This window comes from Oncorhynchus kisutch, unplaced genomic scaffold (assembly GCF_002021735.2).
Source record: "Oncorhynchus kisutch isolate 150728-3 unplaced genomic scaffold, Okis_V2 scaffold830, whole genome shotgun sequence".
NCBI lineage: Eukaryota > Metazoa > Chordata > Actinopteri > Salmoniformes > Salmonidae > Oncorhynchus > Oncorhynchus kisutch.
Window position 1 is genome coordinate 73,572 of NW_022262775.1, and position 12,774 is coordinate 86,345.

Here is a 12,774-nt window from a genome sequence, read left to right on the forward strand (position 1 = left end):
AAAGTATGCTTGCTTCAGCTGTCTAAAGGTATTTTTCATGGTAGTTCAGTAAATGTTGAAGTTGTGACTGGAGTAAGCCCAGTGGTGGAAATAGTTGTATTGTTGGGTTAGTATCCAGAGCTACAACAACAATGTGTGCTGATTGAACCAAACTAAATATTTGGAGGATGCGGGCATCGATCCCGCTACCTCTCGCATGCTAAGCGAGCGCTCTACCATTTGAGCTAATCCCCCTGTGCCTCCAACAAGAAGTATGAAATCTCAATGACCGCACTGCCAAATCCCTCGTCCATAAGAAAGGATACTTTTTTTAAAGTATGCTTGCTTCAGCTGTCTAAAAGTATTTTTCATGGTAGTTCAGTAAATGTTGAAGTAGTGACTGGAGTAAGCCCAGTGGTGGAAATAGTTGTATTGTTGTGTTAGTGAGTTTTGGGTGTTTGATAGCAGAAAAACCTGCGAGTCTGGAGTTCCCCCTGCTGGCTGTCTGTGGAATAACATTAGGATCAGTTGATCGTGGGGAAATGCATGTTAGTTGCCCATATCTAGCTGATAATTGTGAAGTCAAACGTTTGCTTTGTGTATATCTTGATTCGTCTATTGTTGCCATTGTCCTGGCTGGAAGGAGGTTCAGTGAATGGGGTGGTGAAGCGTGAGGTAATACAGTAGGGGGAGTGCGAGTGCTTCTTAAATGTATTGCTTTATGCATTCTCCTCACTCGCGTCCACACAAAAACATACTCAAGAGAACGGAGTGGAGAATACAATCGGAGCATGAGTGTGGAGCATGGTAGTATGTTTGGAAAAACACCCCTAGAGTTTGAAAGCTACAAGCCCCCACTCACCCAGTAATTTTTGAACTGTCCCTAAATAATCCCATTAAAACACTGCATGAGAAAAATGTCATAAACTCAAAACAATTGAAAGAACAGAGTATAAAACAGTACTTAGCCTAATATATTATTAACAGCCACGATAGCGTTGTCTACTGGTAGGTCTATTTTGAATTCATATTTCAACTCGTCACCAAGCTCTACCTGACACTAGTTGTTCCCAGCTATCGTCCTCGGGTAGCCGCAGCAATTCACATTTACATTTTAGAGCTAGACAAGCACACTTGATTCAATTTGTTAGTCCAGAGCTACAACAACAATGTGTGCTGATTGAACCAAAAAAAGTAATTGGAGGATGCGGGCATCGATCCCGCTACCTCTCGCATGCTAAGCGAGCGCTCTACCATTTGAGCTAATCCCCCTGTGCCTAAAACAAGAAGTATGAAATCTCAATGACCGCACTGCCAAATCCCTCGTCCATAAGAACGGATACTTTTTAAAAGTATGCTTGCTTCAGCTGTCTAAAGTATTTTTCATGGTAGTTCAGTAAATGTTGAAGTTGTGACTGGAGTAAGCCCAGTGGTGGAAATAGTTGTATTGTTGGGTTAGTATCCAGAGCTACAACAACAATGTGTGCTGATTGAACCAAACTAAATATTTGGAGGATGCGGGCATCGATCCCGCTACCTCTCGCATGCTAAGCGAGCGCTCTACCATTTGAGCTAATCCCCCTGTGCCTCCAACAAGAAGTATGAAATCTCAATGACCGCACTGCCAAATCCCTCGTCCATAAGAAAGGATACTTTTTTTAAAGTATGCTTGCTTCAGCTGTCTAAAAGTATTTTTCATGGTAGTTCAGTAAATGTTGAAGTAGTGACTGGAGTAAGCCCAGTGGTGGAAATAGTTGTATTGTTGTGTTAGTGAGTTTTGGGTGTTTGATAGCAGAAAAACCTGCGAGTCTGGAGTTCCCCCTGCTGGCTGTCTGTGGAATAACATTAGGATCAGTTGATCGTGGGGAAATGCATGTTAGTTGCCCATATCTAGCTGATAATTGTGAAGTCAAACGTTTGCTTTGTGTATATCTTGATTCGTCTATTGTTGCCATTGTCCTGGCTGGAAGGAGGTTCAGTGAATGGGGTGGTGAAGCGTGAGGTAATACAGTAGGGGGAGTGCGAGTGCTTCTTAAATGTATTGCTTTATGCATTCTCCTCACTCGCGTCCACACAAAAACATACTCAAGAGAACGGAGTGGAGAATACAATCGGAGCATGAGTGTGGAGCATGGTAGTATGTTTGGAAAAACACCCCTAGAGTTTGAAAGCTACAAGCCCCCACTCACCCAGTAATTTTTGAACTGTCCCTAAATAATCCCATTAAAACACTGCATGAGAAAAATGTCATAAACTCAAAACAATTGAAAGAACAGAGTATAAAACAGTACTTAGCCTAATATATTATTAACAGCCACGATAGCGTTGTCTACTGGTAGGTCTATTTTGAATTCATATTTCAACTCGTCACCAAGCTCTACCTGACACTAGTTGTTCCCAGCTATCGTCCTCGGGTAGCCGCAGCAATTCACATTTACATTTTAGAGCTAGACAAGCACACTTGATTCAATTTGTTAGTCCAGAGCTACAACAACAATGTGTGCTGATTGAACCAAACAAAGTAATTGGAGGATGCGGGCATCGATCCCGCTACCTCTCGCATGCTAAGCGAGCGCTCTACCATTTGAGCTAATCCCCCTGTGCCTAAAACAAGAAGTATGAAATCTCAATGACCGCACTGCCAAATCCCTCGTCCATAAGAAAGGATACTTTTTTAAAAGTATGCTTGCTTCAGCTGTCTAAAAGTATTTTTCATGGTAGTTCAGTAAAGGTTGAAGTAGTGACTGCAGTAAGCCCAGTGGTGGAAATAGTTGTATTGTTGGGTTAGTATCCAGAGCTACAACAACAATGTGTGCTGATTGAACCAAACTAAATATTTGGAGGATGCGGGCATCGATCCCGCTACCTCTCGCATGCTAAGCGAGCGCTCTACCATTTGAGCTAATCCCCCTGTGCCTCCAACAAGAAGTATGAAATCTCAATGACCGCACTGCCAAATCCCTCGTCCATAAGAAAGGATACTTTTTTAAAGTATGCTTGCTTCAGCTGTCTAAAAGTATTTTTCATGGTAGTTCAGTAAATGTTGAAGTAGTGACTGGAGTAAGCCCAGTGGTGGAAATAGTTGTATTGTTGTGTTAGTGAGTTTTGGGTGTTTGATAGCAGAAAAACCTGCGAGTCTGGAGTTCCCCCTGCTGGCTGTCTGTGGAATAACATTAGGATCAGTTGATCGTGGGGAAATGCATGTTAGTTGCCCATATCTAGCTGATAATTGTGAAGTCAAACGTTTGCTTTGTGTATATCTTGATTCGTCTATTGTTGCCATTGTCCTGGCTGGAAGGAGGTTCAGTGAATGGGGTGGTGAAGCGTGAGGTAATACAGTAGGGGGAGTGCGAGTGCTTCTTAAATGTATTGCTTTATGCATTCTCCTCACTCGCGTCCACACAAAAACGTACTCAAGAGAACGGAGTGGAGAATACAATCGGAGCATGAGTGTGGAGCATGGTAGTATGTTTGGAAAAACACCCCTAGAGTTTGAGAGCTACAAGCCCCCACTCACCCAGTAATTTTTGAACTGTCCCTAAATAATCCCATTAAAACACTGCATGAGAAAAATGTCATAAACTCAAAACAATTGAAAGAACAGAGTATAAAACAGTACTTAGCCTAATATATTATTAACAGCCACGATAGCGTTGTCTACTGGTAGGTCTATTTTGAATTAATATTTCAACTCGTCACCACGCTCTACCTGACACTAGTTGTTCCCAGCTATCGTCCTCGGGTAGCCGCAGCAATTCACATTTACATTTTAGAGCTAGACAAGCACACTTGATTCAATTTGTTAGTCCAGAGCTACAACAACAATGTGTGCTGATTGAACCAAACAAAGTAATTGGAGGATGCGGGCATCGATCCCGCTACCTCTCGCATGCTAAGCGAGCGCTCTACCATTTGAGCTAATCCCCCTGTGCCTAAAACAAGAAGTATGAAATCTCAATGACCGCACTGCCAAATCCCTCGTCCATAAGAACGGATACTTTTTTAAAAGTATGCTTGCTTCAGCTGTCTAAAAGTATTTTTCATGGTAGTTCAGTAAATGTTGAAGTTGTGACTGGAGTAAGCCCAGTGGTGGAAATAGTTGTATTGTTGGGTTAGTATCCAGAGCTACAACAACAATGTGTGCTGATTGAACCAAACTAAATATTTGGAGGATGCGGGCATCGATCCCGCTACCTCTCGCATGCTAAGCGAGCGCTCTACCATTTGAGCTAATCCCCCTGTGCCTCCAACAAGAAGTATGAAATCTCAATGACCGCACTGCCAAATCCCTCGTCCATAAGAAAGGATACTTTTTTTAAAGTATGCTTGCTTCAGCTGTCTAAAAGTATTTTTCATGGTAGTTCAGTAAATGTTGAAGTAGTGACTGGAGTAAGCCCAGTGGTGGAAATAGTTGTATTGTTGTGTTAGTGAGTTTTGGGTGTTTGATAGCAGAAAAACCTGCGAGTCTGGAGTTCCCCCTGCTGGCTGTCTGTGGAATAACATTAGGATCAGTTGATCGTGGGGAAATGCATGTTAGTTGCCCATATCTAGCTGATAATTGTGAAGTCAAACGTTTGCTTTGTGTATATCTTGATTCGTCTATTGTTGCCATTGTCCTGGCTGGAAGGAGGTTCAGTGAACGGGGTGGTGAAGCGTGAGGTAATACAGTAGGGGGAGTGCGAGTGCTTCTTAAATGTATTGCTTTATGCATTCTCCTCACTCGCGTCCACACAAAAACATACTCAAGAGAACGGAGTGGAGAATACAATCGGAGCATGAGTGTGGAGCATGGTAGTATGTTTGGAAAAACACCCCTAGAGTTTGAAAGCTACAAGCCCCCACTCATCCAGTAATTTTTGAACTGTCCCTAAATAATCCCATTAAAACACTGCATGAGAAAAATGTCATAAACTCAAAACAATTGAAAGAACAGAGTATAAAACAGTACTTAGCCTAATATATTATTAACAGCCACGATAGCGTTGTCTACTGGTAGGTCTATTTTGAATTCATATTTCAACTCGTCACCAAGCTCTACCTGACACTAGTTGTTCCCAGCTATCGTCCTCGGGTAGCCGCAGCAATTCACATTTACATTTTAGAGCCAGACAAGCACACTTGATTCAATTTGTTAGTCCAGAGCTACAACAACAATGTGTGCTGATTGAACCAAAAAAAGTAATTGGAGGATGCGGGCATCGATCCCGCTACCTCTCGCATGCTAAGCGAGCGCTCTACCATTTGAGCTAATCCCCCTGTGCCTTCAAAAGAAGTATGAAATCTCAATGACCGCACTGCCAAATCCCTCGTCCATAAGAAAGGATACTTTTTTTAAAGTATGCTTGCTTCAGCTGTCTAAAAGTATTTTTCATGGTAGTTCAGTAAAGGTTGAAGTAGTGACTGCAGTAAGCCCAGTGGTGGAAATAGTTGTATTGTTGGGTTAGTATCCAGAGCTACAACAACAATGTGTGCTGATTGAACCAAACCAAATATTTGGAGGATGCGGGCATCGATCCCGCTACCTCTCGCATGCTAAGCGAGCGCTCAGCCATTTGAGCTAATCCCCACGTCACCACGCTCTACCTGACACTAGTTGTTCCCAGCTATCGTCCTCGGGTAGCCGCAGCAATTCACATTTACATTTTAGAGCTAGACAAGTACACTTGATTTAATTTGTTAGTCCAGAGCTACAACAACAATGTGTGCTGATTGAACCAAACAAAGTAATTGGAGGATACGGGCATCGATCCCGCTACCTCTCGCATGCTAAGCGAGCGCTCTACCATTTGAGCTAATCCCCCTGTGCCTAAAACAAGAAGTATGAAATCTCAATGACCGCACTGCCAAATCCCTCGTCCATAAGAAAGGATACTTTTTTTAAAGTATGCTTGCTTCAGCTGTCTAAAAGTATTTTTCATGGTAGTTCAGTAAAGGTTGAAGTAGTGACTGCAGTAAGCCCAGTGGTGGAAATAGTTGTATTGTTGGGTTAGTATCCAGAGCTACAACAACAATGTGTGCTGATTGAACCAAACTAAATATTTGGAGGATGCGGGCATCGATCCCGCTACCTCTCGCATGCTAAGCGAGCGCTCTACCATTTGAGCTAATCCCCCTGTTCCTCCAACAAGAAGTATGAAATCTCAATGACCGCACTGCCAAATCCCTCTTCCATAAGAAAGGATACTTTTTTTAAAGTATGCTTGCTTCAGCTGTCTAAAAGTATTTTTCATGGTAGTTCAGTAAATGTTGAAGTAGTGACTGGAGTAAGCCCAGTGGTGGAAATAGTTGTATTGTTGTGTTAGTGAGTTTTGGGTGTTTGATAGCAGAAAAACCTGCGAGTCTGGAGTTCCCCCTGCTGGCTGTCTGTGGAATAACATTTGGATCAGTTGATCGTGGGGAAATGCATGTTAGTTGCCCATATCTAGCTGATAATTGTGAAGTCAAACGTTTGCTTTGTGTATATCTTGATTCGTCTATTGTTGCCATTGTCCTGGCTGGAAGGAGGTTCAGTGAACGGGGTGGTGAAGCGTGAGGTAATACAGTAGGGGGAGTGCGAGTGATTCTTAAATGTATTGCTTTATGCATTCTCCTCACTCGCGTCCACACAAAAACATACTCAAGAGAACGGAGTGGAGAATACAATCGGAGCATGAGTGTGGAGCATGGTAGTATGTTTGGAAAAACACCCCTAGAGTTTGAAAGCTACAAGCCCCCACTCATCCAGTAATTTTTGAACTGTCCCTAAATAATCCCATTAAAACACTGCATGAGAAAAATGTCATAAACTCAAAACAATTGAAAGAACAGAGTATAAAACAGTACTTAGCCTAATATATTATTAACAGCCACGATAGCGTTGTCTACTGGTAGGTCTATTTTGAATTCATATTTCAACTCGTCACCAAGCTCTACCTGACACTAGTTGTTCCCAGCTATCGTCCTCGGGTAGCCGCAGCAATTCACATTTACATTTTAGAGCCAGACAAGCACACTTGATTCAATTTGTTAGTCCAGAGCTACAACAACAATGTGTGCTGATTGAACCAAAAAAAGTAATTGGAGGATGCGGGGATCGATCCCGCTACCTCTCGCATGCTAAGCGAGCGCTCTACCATTTGAGCTAATCCCCCTGTGCCTTCAAAAAGAAGTATGAAATCTCAATGACCGCACTGCCAAATCCCTCGTCCATAAGAAAGGATACTTTTTTTAAAGTATGCTTGCTTCAGCTGTCTAAAAGTATTTTTCATGGTAGTTCAGTAAAGGTTGAAGTAGTGACTGCAGTAAGCCCAGTGGTGGAAATAGTTGTATTGTTGGGTTAGTATCCAGAGCTACAACAACAATGTGTGCTGATTGAACCAAACAAAATATTTGGAGGATGCGGGCATCGATCCCGCTACCTCTCGCATGCTAAGCGAGCGCTCAGCCATTTGAGCTAATCCCCACGTCACCACGCTCTACCTGACACTAGTTGTTCCCAGCTATCGTCCTCGGGTAGCCGCAACAATTCACATTTACATTTTAGAGCTAGACAAGTACACTTGATTCAATTTGTTAGTCCAGAGCTACAACAACAATGTGTGCTGATTGAACCAAACAAAGGAATTGGAGGATACGGGCATCGATCCCGCTACCACTCGCATGCTAAGCGAGCGCTCTACCATTTGAGCTAATCCCCCTGTGCCTAAAACAAGAAGTATGAAATCTCAATGACCGCACTGCCAAATCCCTCGTCCATAAGAACGGATACTTTTTAAAAAGTATGCTTGCTTCAGCTGTCTAAAAGTATTTTTCATGGTAGTTCAGTAAATGTTGAAGTTGTGACTGGAGTAAGCCCAGTGGTGGAAATAGTTGTATTGTTGGGTTAGTGTCCAGAGCTACAACAACAATGTGTGCTGATTGAACCAAACTAAATATTTGGAGGATGCGGGAATCGATCCCGCTACCTCTCGCATGTTAAGCGAGCACTCTACCATTTGAGCTAATCCCCCTGTGCCTTCAAAAAGAAGTATGAAATCTCAATGACCGCACTGCCAAATCCCTCGTCCATAAGAAAGGATACTTTTTTAAAAGTATGCTTGCTTCAGCTGTCTAAAAGTATTTTTCATGGTAGTTCAGTAAAGGTTGAAGTAGTGACTGCAGTAAGCCCAGTGGTGGAAATAGTTGTATTGTTGGGTTAGTATCCAGACCTACAACAACAATGTGTGCTGATTGAACCAAACCAAATATTTGGAGGATGCGGGCATCGATCCCGCTACCTCTCGCATGCTAAGCGAGCGCTCTACCATTTGAGCTAATCCCCCTGTGCCTCCAACAAGAAGTATGAAATCTCAATGACCGCACTGCCAAATCCCTCGTCCATAAGAAAGGATACTTTTTTAAAAGTATGCTTGCTTCAGCTGTCTAAAAGTATTTTTCATGGTAGTTCAGTAAATGTTGAAGTAGTGACTGGAGTAAGCCCAGTGGTGGAAATAGTTGTATTGTTGTGTTAGTGAGTTTTGGGTGTTTGATAGCAGAAAAACCTGCGAGTCTGGAGTTCCCCCTGCTGGCTGTCTGTGGAATAACATTAGGATCAGTTGATCGTGGGGAAATGCATGTTAGTTGCCCATATCTAGCTGATAATTGTGAAGTCAAACGTTTGCTTTGTGTATATCTTGATTCGTCTATTGTTGCCATTGTCCTGGCTGGAAGGAGGTTCAGTGAATGGGGTGGTGAAGCGTGAGGTAATACAGTAGGGGGAGTGCGAGTGCTTCTTAAATGTATTGCTTTATGCATTCTCCTCACTCGCGTCCAAACAAAAACATACTCAAGAGAACGGAGTGGAGAATACAATCGGAGCATGAGTGTGGAGCATGGTAGTATGTTTGGAAAAACACCCCTAGAGTTTGAAAGCTACAAGCCCCCACTCACCCAGTAATTTTTGAACTGTCCCTAAATAATCCCATTAAAACACTGCATGAGAAAAATGTCATAAACTCAAAACAATTGAAAGAACAGAGTATAAAACAGTACTTAGCCTAATATATTATTAACAGCCACGATAGCGTTGTCTACTGGTAGGTCTATTTTGAATTCATATTTCAACTCGTCACCACGCTCTACCTGACACTAGTTGTTCCCAGCTATCGTCCTCGGGTAGCCGCAGCAATTCACTTTTACATTTTAGAGCTAGACAAGCACACTTGATTCAATTTGTTAGTCCAGAGCTACAACAACAATGTGTGCTGATTGAACCAAACATCGATCCCGCTACCTCTCGCATGCTGAGCGAGCGCTCTACCATTTGAGCTAATCCCCCTGTGCCTAAAACAAGAAGTATGAAATCTCAATGACCGCACTGCCAAATCCCTCGTCCATAAGAACGGATACTTTTTAAAAAGTATGCTTGCTTCAGCTGTCTAAAAGTATTTTTCATGGTAGTTCAGTAAATGTTGAAGTTGTGACTGGAGTAAGCCCAGTGGTGGAAATAGTTGTATTGTTGGGTTAGTATCCAGAGCTACAACAACAATGTGTGCTGATTGAACCAAACTAAATATTTGGAGGATGCGGGTATCGATCCCGCTACCTGTCGCATGCTAAGCAAGCGCTCTACCATTTGAGCTAATCCCCCTGTGGCTCCAACAAGAAGTATGAAATCTCAATGACCGCACTGCCAAATCCCTCGTCCATAAGAAAGGATACTTTTTTTAAAGTATACTTGCTTCAGCTGTCTAAAAGTATTTTTCATGGTAGTTCAGTAAATGTTGAAGTAGTGACTGGAGTAAGCCCAGTGGTGGAAATAGTTGTATTGTTGTGTTAGTGAGTTTTGGGTGTTTGATAGCAGAAAAACCTGCGAGTCTGGAGTTCCCCCTGCTGGCTGTCTGTGGAATAACATTAGGATCAGTTGATCGTGGGGAAATGCATGTTAGTTGCCCATATCTAGCTGATAATTGTGAAGTCAAATGTTTGCTTTGTGTATATCTTGATTCGTCTATTGTTGCCATTGTCCTGGCTGGAAGGAGGTTCAGTGAATGGGGTGGTGAAGCGTGAGGTAATACAGTAGGCGGGAGTGCGAGTGCTTCTTAAATGTATTGCTTTATGCATTCTCCTCACTCGCGTCCACACAAAAACATACTCAAGAGAACGGAGTGGAGAATACAATCGGAGCATGAGTGTGGAGCATGGTAGTATGTTTGGAAAAACACCCCTAGAGTTTGAGAGCTACAAGCCCCCACTCACCCAGTAATTTTTGAACTGTCCCTAAATAATCCCATTAAAACACTGCATGAGAAAAATGTCATAAACTCAAAACAATTGAAAGAACAGAGTATACAACAGTACTTAGCCTAATATATTATTAACAGCCACGATAGCATTGTCTACTGGTAGGTCTATTTTGAATTAATATTTCAACTCGTCACCACGCTCTACCTGACACTAGTTGTTCCCAGCTATCGTCCTCGGGTAGCCGCAGCAATTCACATTTACATTTTAGAGCCAGACAAGCACACTTGATTCAATTTGTTAGTCCAGAGCTACAACAACAATGTGTGCTGATTGAACCAAACAAAGTAATTGGAGGATGCGGGTATCGATTCCGCTACCTCTCGCATGCTAAGCGAGCGCTCTAACATTTGAGCTAATCCCCCTGTGCCTAAAACAAGAAGTATGAAATCTCAATGACCGCACTGCCAAATCCCTCGTCCATAAGAACGGATACTTTTTAAAAGTATGCTTGCTTCAGCTGTCTAAAAGTATTTTTCATGGTAGTTCAGTAAATGTTGAAGTTGTGACTGGAGTAAGCCCAGTGGTGGAAATAGTTGTATTGTTGGGTTAGTATCCAGAGCTACAACAACAATGTGTGCTGATTGAACCAAACTAAATATTTGGAGGATGCGGGTATCGATCCCGCTACCTCTCGCATGCTAAGCGAGCGCTCTACCATTTGAGCTAATCCCCCTGTGGCTCCAACAAGAAGTATGAAATCTCAATGACCGCACTGCCAAATCCCTCGTCCATAAGAAAGGATACTTTTTTAAAGTATGCTTGCTTCAGCTGTCTAAAAGTATTTTTCATGGTAGTTCAGTAAATGTTGAAGTAGTGACTGGAGTAAGCCCAGTGGTGGAAATAGTTGTATTGTTGTGTTAGTGAGTTTTGGGTGTTTGATAGCAGAAAAACCTGCGAGTCTGGAGTTCCCCCTGCTGGCTGTCTGTGGAATAACATTAGGATCAGTTGATCGTGGGGAAATGCATGTTAGTTGCCCATATCTAGCTGATAATTGTGAAGTCAAACGTTTGCTTTGTGTATATCTTGATTCGTCTATTGTTGCCATTGTCCTGGCTGGAAGGAGGTTCAGTGAATGGGGTGGTGAAGCGTGAGGTAATACAGTAGGCGGGAGTGCGAGTGCTTCTTAAATGTATTGCTTTATGCATTCTCCTCACTCGCGTCCACACAAAAACATACTCAAGAGAACGGAGTGGAGAATACAATCGGAGCATGAGTGTGGAGCATGGTAGTATGTTTGGAAAAACACCCCTAGAGTTTGAGAGCTACAAGCCCCCACTCACCCAGTAATTTTTGAACTGTCCCTAAATAATCCCATTAAAACACTGCATGAGAAAAATGTCATAAACTCAAAACAATTGAAAGAACAGAGTATACAACAGTACTTAGCCTAATATATTATTAACAGCCACGATAGCATTGTCTACTGGTAGGTCTATTTTGAATTAATATTTCAACTCGTCACCACGCTCTACCTGACACTAGTTGTTCCCAGCTATCGTCCTCGGGTAGCCGCAGCAATTCACATTTACATTTTAGAGCCAGACAAGCACACTTGATTCAATTTGTTAGTCCAGAGCTACAACAACAATGTGTGCTGATTGAACCAAACAAAGTAATTGGAGGATGCGGGTATCGATTCCGCTACCTCTCGCATGCTAAGCGAGCGCTCTAACATTTGAGCTAATCCCCCTGTGCCTAAAACAAGAAGTATGAAATCTCAATGACCGCACTGCCAAATCCCTCGTCCATAAGAACGGATACTTTTTAAAAGTATGCTTGCTTCAGCTGTCTAAAAGTATTTTTCATGGTAGTTCAGTAAATGTTGAAGTTGTGACTGGAGTAAGCCCAGTGGTGGAAATAGTTGTATTGTTGGGTTAGTATCCAGAGCTACAACAACAATGTGTGCTGATTGAACCAAACTAAATATTTGGAGGATGCGGGCATCGATCCCGCTACCTCTCGCATGCTAAGCGAGCGCTCTACCATTTGAGCTAATCCCCCTGTGGCTCCAACAAGAAGTATGAAATCTCAATGACCGCACTGCCAAATCCCTCGTCCATAAGAAAGGATACTTTTTTAAAGTATGCTTGCTTCAGCTGTCTAAAAGTATTTTTCATGGTAGTTCAGTAAATGTTGAAGTAGTGACTGGAGTAAGCCCAGTGGTGGAAATAGTTGTATTGTTGTGTTAGTGAGTTTTGGGTGTTTGATAGCAGAAAAACCTGCGAGTCTGGAGTTCCCCCTGCTGGCTGTCTGTGGAATAACATTAGGATCAGTTGATCGTGGGGAAATGCATGTTAGTTGCCCATATCTAGCTGATAATTGTGAAGTCAAACGTTTGCTTTGTGTATATCTTGATTCGTCTATTGTTGCCATTGTCCTGGCTGGAAGGAGGTTCAGTGAATGGGGTGGTGAAGCGTGAGGTAATACAGTAGGGGGAGTGCGAGTGCTTCTTAAATGTATTGCTTTATGCATTCTCCTCACTCGCGTCCACACAAAAACATACTCAAGAGAACGGAGTGGAGAATACAATCG

The 12,774-nt window shown here is 42.6% G+C and overlaps 15 non-coding genes across 15 annotated transcripts; all 15 read right to left on the minus strand.

Moving 5' to 3' along the window:
* Positions 1–161: 161 nt before the first annotated feature.
* trnaa-agc (transfer RNA alanine (anticodon AGC)) lies at positions 162–234 on the minus strand. Its single transcript has one exon. It is a non-coding gene; the product is annotated as a tRNA-Ala (tRNA).
* Positions 235–1,178: 944 nt separating this feature from the next.
* Positions 1,179–1,251, minus strand: trnaa-agc (transfer RNA alanine (anticodon AGC)). Its single transcript has one exon. It is a non-coding gene; the product is annotated as a tRNA-Ala (tRNA).
* Positions 1,252–1,488: 237 nt separating this feature from the next.
* trnaa-agc (transfer RNA alanine (anticodon AGC)) lies at positions 1,489–1,561 on the minus strand. Its single transcript has one exon. It is a non-coding gene; the product is annotated as a tRNA-Ala (tRNA).
* Positions 1,562–2,505: 944 nt separating this feature from the next.
* On the minus strand, positions 2,506–2,578 carry trnaa-agc (transfer RNA alanine (anticodon AGC)). Its single transcript has one exon. It is a non-coding gene; the product is annotated as a tRNA-Ala (tRNA).
* A 239-nt stretch (positions 2,579–2,817) lies between these two features.
* trnaa-agc (transfer RNA alanine (anticodon AGC)) lies at positions 2,818–2,890 on the minus strand. Its single transcript has one exon. It is a non-coding gene; the product is annotated as a tRNA-Ala (tRNA).
* Positions 2,891–3,833: 943 nt separating this feature from the next.
* On the minus strand, positions 3,834–3,906 carry trnaa-agc (transfer RNA alanine (anticodon AGC)). Its single transcript has one exon. It is a non-coding gene; the product is annotated as a tRNA-Ala (tRNA).
* A 239-nt stretch (positions 3,907–4,145) lies between these two features.
* On the minus strand, positions 4,146–4,218 carry trnaa-agc (transfer RNA alanine (anticodon AGC)). Its single transcript has one exon. It is a non-coding gene; the product is annotated as a tRNA-Ala (tRNA).
* A 944-nt stretch (positions 4,219–5,162) lies between these two features.
* On the minus strand, positions 5,163–5,235 carry trnaa-agc (transfer RNA alanine (anticodon AGC)). The gene has a single exon. It is a non-coding gene; the product is annotated as a tRNA-Ala (tRNA).
* A 472-nt stretch (positions 5,236–5,707) lies between these two features.
* Positions 5,708–5,780, minus strand: trnaa-agc (transfer RNA alanine (anticodon AGC)). Its single transcript has one exon. It is a non-coding gene; the product is annotated as a tRNA-Ala (tRNA).
* A 239-nt stretch (positions 5,781–6,019) lies between these two features.
* trnaa-agc (transfer RNA alanine (anticodon AGC)) lies at positions 6,020–6,092 on the minus strand. The gene has a single exon. It is a non-coding gene; the product is annotated as a tRNA-Ala (tRNA).
* A 944-nt stretch (positions 6,093–7,036) lies between these two features.
* trnaa-agc (transfer RNA alanine (anticodon AGC)) lies at positions 7,037–7,109 on the minus strand. The gene has a single exon. It is a non-coding gene; the product is annotated as a tRNA-Ala (tRNA).
* Positions 7,110–7,582: 473 nt separating this feature from the next.
* Positions 7,583–7,655, minus strand: trnaa-agc (transfer RNA alanine (anticodon AGC)). Its single transcript has one exon. It is a non-coding gene; the product is annotated as a tRNA-Ala (tRNA).
* A 551-nt stretch (positions 7,656–8,206) lies between these two features.
* trnaa-agc (transfer RNA alanine (anticodon AGC)) lies at positions 8,207–8,279 on the minus strand. The gene has a single exon. It is a non-coding gene; the product is annotated as a tRNA-Ala (tRNA).
* A 2,563-nt stretch (positions 8,280–10,842) lies between these two features.
* trnaa-agc (transfer RNA alanine (anticodon AGC)) lies at positions 10,843–10,915 on the minus strand. Its single transcript has one exon. It is a non-coding gene; the product is annotated as a tRNA-Ala (tRNA).
* Positions 10,916–12,170: 1,255 nt separating this feature from the next.
* trnaa-agc (transfer RNA alanine (anticodon AGC)) lies at positions 12,171–12,243 on the minus strand. The gene has a single exon. It is a non-coding gene; the product is annotated as a tRNA-Ala (tRNA).
* Between the last annotated feature and the right edge of the window lie 531 nt (positions 12,244–12,774).